We start from the raw sequence: 6,331 nt of genomic DNA on the forward strand, positions 1-6,331 counted from the left end.
TCGGCCGCGTTGACTTAACCGAGCCGGTCATAATTCCAACAAAAAGTACCATGAAATTTCTCTATACATATAGTTTATAAGATTTGAAAGGTTGCCTAATAAAAAAGACATTAAAACTGCCAATCTTGAAAGGAAAAAAAATGGATATAAAAATATAAATATATAATATATCTCTAACAATAATAAGAAAATGTTTACACGGTATACATTTCAAGATATAAGCTAGGTTCATGTAGACAGTAGTTGCATAAATAGAAGAGACAGACTACATGGCAGTTAGTTTAATCAATTAGCACTTAACAACGAAGCTCTAACGATAGGCTTCACCCTCTCTGATGTCTTTATAATAATAATGAGTATTACCCTATATATAAACACCATACCGAATATGATACCAAGATTGGTCCCCATCAAGGGTAGGAGGTCCTCCCAAGTACTCAGGGAACTTAAGACCTTGAAACTCATTTTTATACAATCCTTGTAATACATACCTGTGGAATGATACATAGTACATAGGATATCTCCATAATACTTTAGGTAAATCATCTGGCAACCTGAAAAATCCAGCACTTAGTATCATCAAGCCTTGGATTCCAGCACCTACAATTATGCCCATTAGCAAATTTGGCACGAGCGTAGCTACGATCATCATGAGGCATTCAACGAGTAACATTGCGGCGAAGATCATTGATACAAAATAGATGAATTGTTCACATTCTCTCTGAAGGCCTACAAGCGAGTAAGCTATTACTCCTGGGACTAGAGATATGAGAGCTAGGTAGGGTGTTGAGGAGATCGCGTGACTGATAACAAATGGTCCAACACCATAATGCCCATTTAATCGTTCCCATTGAAAGACCTATACATATATAGTTGCAACATGGTTGTTAAAACAACAAAAAGGAACACCGTAAAAGCACATAGATTTCTTCAAGAACACATGAACAAACCTTCATTTCCTCAATGAAAGAGGGGAAACCGCCAATAGCGAGTATGGTAAGAAATGAAGAGACAAACACAAGCATTGAAATCCTGGCCTGCATTGTGATTCATTTCAGAAAAAAAAAATTGCACCAATTTCTCTTACAATTTGGGAAAAATTAAGCATAAACATCTACACTTCTCAAGTTGTATATATATAACTTACGTTTAAGGAGCTAAATCCGGAACCAAGATCATAGAAGACAGTTCCCACGGCAAAACCCAAAGCGATATATATGCCAAGCCGTAACCAATAATATCCTATATCGCGATACATGTTTATGAATGATCTTTTTACAAGGACCCGACATTGCGTAAGGAAACTAGCTTTCATGTTTTTCGCTTTTTCAGTAAGCCCTCCTTCCTTTACAATTCAAAATTGTGAATATTTATTAATGTATGTTCAATCTAGATCATGGTTAAAGGAAGAACACATAGTAAGATCTCTACCTGTCCACATATAGCAGCTATTTCACTTTTGACGTCGATATACATCTCAGATGACATGTAGGATTCAGAAAGTGCATCGACTACTTTCTCAACAGCTAAATCTCCTCTAACGTGGTTCTAATTGGAAGTAGCGGTTAGTATTTAGATGATCATCAAACAAGTTCAAGCAGAAGAAAATTCCCAAAAGGGTAAGACAGGAAATTCACCAATGTATTTTCATATTCATTATTTGAGTTTTACAGATAACTTTTTATGTTAAATATTTTTGTTTTACAAATAAATTTATGTTGCATACACTATATATATTACAAATAGTGTTTTAATATTAATTATTTTTATTTTATAAATAACGTTTTTATATTGATAACAAACGTTATTGTATTAGTGATTTATATTACTTAGATAATACTTTTTTTTTCAAAACGTACTTGGATAATACTTTTATATTATTTTTTAGTAACGTTTGGATATAATTCTTAATATTTCATCAGTAATGTTTTACATTTCTTATTTCTTTTTCAAATTATATTTTTTTAGTTTTATGAAGCATTTTTATATTTTTCAATTTTGAAATAAGTTTTTATATAAAATACATTTATTTTGAAATTAATGTTTTATATAAAATATATTTATTTTGAAAGTAATATTCTTATAATAATTAAGGTTATTTACAAATAAAGTTTTTATTTTAGTTAATTAAGTTTTTATTATCACGTCATGCTTGTGGTGCGCGTATATAATGTATATATGTGTGAATCCTCGGGTGAACAAAAGTGAAATTGCACTAATTTTGACGTTATTTTACTAATCTCGTGAAAATAACGTTAAAAGTGGCGGAAGATTAATCAGGTATCATGTGGTGGCGTTGATAGTCGAAAGACAAGGGTACATGCACCAATTAGTCGGTGTCCCGATGATAAGTGTTATGTGCCTTATGTCCAAGGCTTGATGCAAAACTACTATCGAGCCAGATGTCTCACCGGAAGCAGTCTCTTTATCCCTATAAGATAGAGGTAAGACTGTCTATATCTTACCCTCCTCAAACCCTAGTATAGCTTTGCTATTGTTGGAATATACTAAGAGTACGATGATGAATGTTTTATTATCAAATGCTTTTGTTTTCAAAGTAATGTTTTTTTTATTAATTTTTACTTTATAATATGATTTTGTACTAATTAATTTTATTTTTCACAGAAGTTTACTTTTAAAAATATTTATGAATGCATTTATTGCCCTTTTATTTGAAGTCCCCATTGGAACGGTATGGTTATACTACTCGAGGCATGGATATGCTATACGTGTCTAAGATGTAATCAATGAGTCCGGCAAACATGTTTATTTGATATATTTTTTTAATTGATCTTTTATTGTAACTAATAATCGGTGACATAAAAGGGTGATATGCAATTAGGACCTACCTCATCAAAGTCTGTGTTGATTGTTAAGAGAAAGTGATCTGCAGGATTTTGTAGATCTGGACAAGGAAAACCATTTGCTGCAAAAAACTGATTATAACAATAGTTACTACCTTAATGATTTTGTGATTATCATAAGTCTAATAACCGTTGTCATGATCATAAGAACTACCTTATTTGCTGCAAATGTAGGACCGAAATATATCGTTTTCCCCGAAGAGAGAAGGCAGAGATTATTAAAAAGCCCAAACACTTGGCTACTAGGTTGATGGATAGCTGCTAAAACGGTCATCCCATATTGTCGAGTGAGCTTAACGATCTGGTTCATGACATAATATGAGGCTGCACTGTCAAGACCACTTGTAGGCTCATCAAGCAATAGAAGTTTGGGGTGTGTTAAGAGTTCTAAGCAGACGCTTAGACGTCGTTTCTGACCCCCGCTAAGTCCTTTGACTCCCCAGCCTCCTAATCTTGTGTTCATCGAATCCTTGAGCCCCATATCCCTTATGATTCTATCCGCTCTTTCCCTCTTCAAGGATCTTGGCATGGACTTAGGCAGTTGCAGTTCAGCTGAGTAGTATATCGTTTCTTTAACCGTTAAAGTCCATGTTAAGACTGGTTCTTGAGTCATATAAGCCTATACCAATATTAAAGAACAACATTAGAATTCCGATTCTAAAATCCAAGAAAAATGGTCTGAATCTAAAAGAAAAATACAGCCTTGTGTAACATCAAGACTCTAGTACTAGCTAATACTGACTTTTTTTCTTACAAAGAGCTCACAAATTTGATTTTGGTTATCTGAGTGGAAACTTCCCAGGAGTTCTTTCATCCTATAACTGCTACCACTCAAGCACGTATAACCATGGAGTTCTTTTGTCGTCCATAGATATGGCGACAAAAAACATGTACGTTGGTGTATTTAAAATCTTGTGTTTCTAATAACCCCAATATCTCTTCAGTTAACGTATGATTTGTGTGTCGTGTTGCACCTCGTGTGAAGTGTTTTCCTTTGTTGTACTATAATACTTCAAATAAATGCAACTGTTACTCACTAATGAATTATATACGTACCATAGTGCCATAAGCGAGTCTTAGCTTCCTTCCGTTTATTAGAACGTCTCCACTGTTCCTTACGTTGACGCCAACCTCCCTACAATTGTAAAAAAAGATATCTTGACATTTTAAAACTAACTTTTGAGATATTTTCTTTATAAATATATTTATTTTTAGTATACTCTATAATGAAGATTTAAAATTAAATATGTAGTTAATTACAATTACAAAAAAAATGTTAAGTAATCTGAAATATATGGGTTTTATAACTTGTTTGATTATAATTAATAATTTTAGTATTTTGAAAACTAAGAAAAAAATGTATTTTTAGATTATTTAGTTAAAGAAAATGGAAAATATAATTTGTAGGATAGTTAGTAATGATTTTCTAATATGTGTTTTTCCATTTAGTATATTGTTAAATTATGGATATCAATTTCTAAACTGGGAATTAGGCAAGTAAAGTAAAGTAAATAAAAGGTTAAATTAACAATTACTAAATTTATTATATATTTTACAAATGAATAATAATACTTTTTAAAAATTTTGTGATAATTAATGTAGGAGTGACATGTGTAAAATCATCAGTATATAGATAGATTACGATTAACTATGACTGGCTGTTTAGTAGCATCTTAACAGTCATTAAGAGGCTACGGGGCTGTTTGGTAGCCTCTTAACAGTCATTAAGATGCTACCGCTTAACTGCTCATAACCTCTTAATGGTTATGATGTAACCTCTTAACCATTAAGACGTAAGATTACCTCTTAACCATTAAGAGGTTACAAAGTCATTAAGAGGTAGTCTCTTTATGACTGTTAAGGGCTCTTGTTAATACACACATGTCACTTCTTGATTTATATATAATTAATGAAGGTGTTCTTTTTGTCTGTGTTGTATTTAATTTATTAGTTAGAACAAGTGTAGTGGTAAAGTTGTGAAGAACGCCGAGAAACACCCCCATCCCCCATACTCCCAGCGTATTCGGTTGTTTTGAGCTTTAGTAAGGCTTTCTAATGTCGTGGAGAAAACACTTGATGAAAATGATTGAATGGTCAAGAAGTGAAACCACCTAATAAAGATGGGAAATGGGGCATTTGGCGTTTCCGATTACTCTTGGTCTTGGTTGTCCTTGCTCGTGACTGATATGAGATAACAGCTCATACCTGTATTTCATTTATTAGTTGTCCTTTATAAAGTCACTTAAGGTTTTTCTTTTTTTTTAATAGTTAACTTTCATTAGTTGTAAATGGATTTTTTTTTGATAGGATGTTCTTTTCTGTAAATTTTCTCTTTTTATAATTTATAATTAATTAAGAAAAATGAAATATATATGAGTTTTCTTCCATGTTAACTTGAAGTAGAGCATAACTGACTAACTGTAAAGAAAAAAAATTGCAGCAAACAATAATCAAGTTTTACAAATGTTTAAGTTTAATAAATTAAAAAAAAAATATATATATATATATATAGTCATTATATAGTAACCAAGATTCACATAGTTTTCATTTTGATTCATTAACATTTAACTTTTTAAGATTCATAAAAAAATACGAAGAACTGGAACACTAAAGAAAATTAAGTGAAAATAAAAATTAAAAAAAAGGTGAATTTTATAGGATATTATAAAATGTTAGTTATTATTTTATTGTGTAAAGCTATATATCCCTTTGATTCAAACTTAAAAAAAACAAAAAAAAAACAAAAAAAACAAAAAAGGCAATGCTAACTCAAGGGTGGAATGTTTACTTACCACCCAAAGAATCAAGTAGAGTAGATTTTCCACATCCAGATGGACCCAGAATGGCCACAATCTCTCCTGGTTTGGCATAACCAGTGGAACCAAAAAGTATGGTTTTACATGCATCTCTTCCATTATAGCTTGAAACAAAAACTCGAAGCTCATTCCATGTCAAATGGGCTCCGCTCTTTTGCTTTGTCATAAGTGACTCGGAATCAACCATTTCTTCTCCCCATGTTACTTCTGGTTCTGAACATATTTCATTGTTATGTATTAGACCACCCATTCAAGATGAAACGTCAAAATGTAAAACTAGAGAGAGAGAGAGAAGTAGTAGTAGTAGTTCAGAATGGTGAGAATGGTGAGGGAAAAAATGCAAAATATATAGCAAGAACATTGACAAAGGCAATGAACTTAATGTCTATATATTTAATACCTTATCTTTAGAGTCTTGTGACACATGTTATAATATTTTGAGTATATTTTGTTTATGTGTACCTTTTAAAATATATTGTTTTATAAAATTTAAAGTGTTCTAGTTACGACATGCTTATTTTAATCTATGTTTAGACATAAACTTTATTCAAATTCAAGTTATGAATATTGATGTACAAATGATCAAATCACAAACGTATTATTTCATGGTATAATGTTCTAAGTATCTTGTTACAACATGTATATCTTTAT

At 31.5% G+C, this 6,331-nt stretch overlaps 1 pseudogene across 1 annotated transcript; it reads right to left on the reverse strand.

Annotated features, from left to right (window-relative positions):
- Positions 1–209: 209 nt before the first annotated feature.
- On the reverse strand, positions 210–5,961 carry LOC143584704 (ABC transporter G family member 1-like; annotated as a pseudogene). Its single transcript, XR_013144403.1, has 8 exons — positions 5,653–5,961; positions 3,921–3,999; positions 3,019–3,483; positions 2,850–2,936; positions 1,432–1,548; positions 1,148–1,345; positions 951–1,037; positions 210–859 (listed from the first exon to the last, which is right to left on the reverse strand). The product of XR_013144403.1 is annotated as an ABC transporter G family member 1-like (transcript).
- Between the last annotated feature and the right edge of the window lie 370 nt (positions 5,962–6,331).

The sequence above is a fragment of the Bidens hawaiensis genome, unplaced genomic scaffold (assembly GCF_021521415.1).
Source record: "Bidens hawaiensis isolate Kalapana, Puna unplaced genomic scaffold, B.hawaiensis_p1.1 tig00033252_1, whole genome shotgun sequence".
Taxonomy (NCBI): Eukaryota; Viridiplantae; Streptophyta; class Magnoliopsida; order Asterales; family Asteraceae; genus Bidens; species Bidens hawaiensis.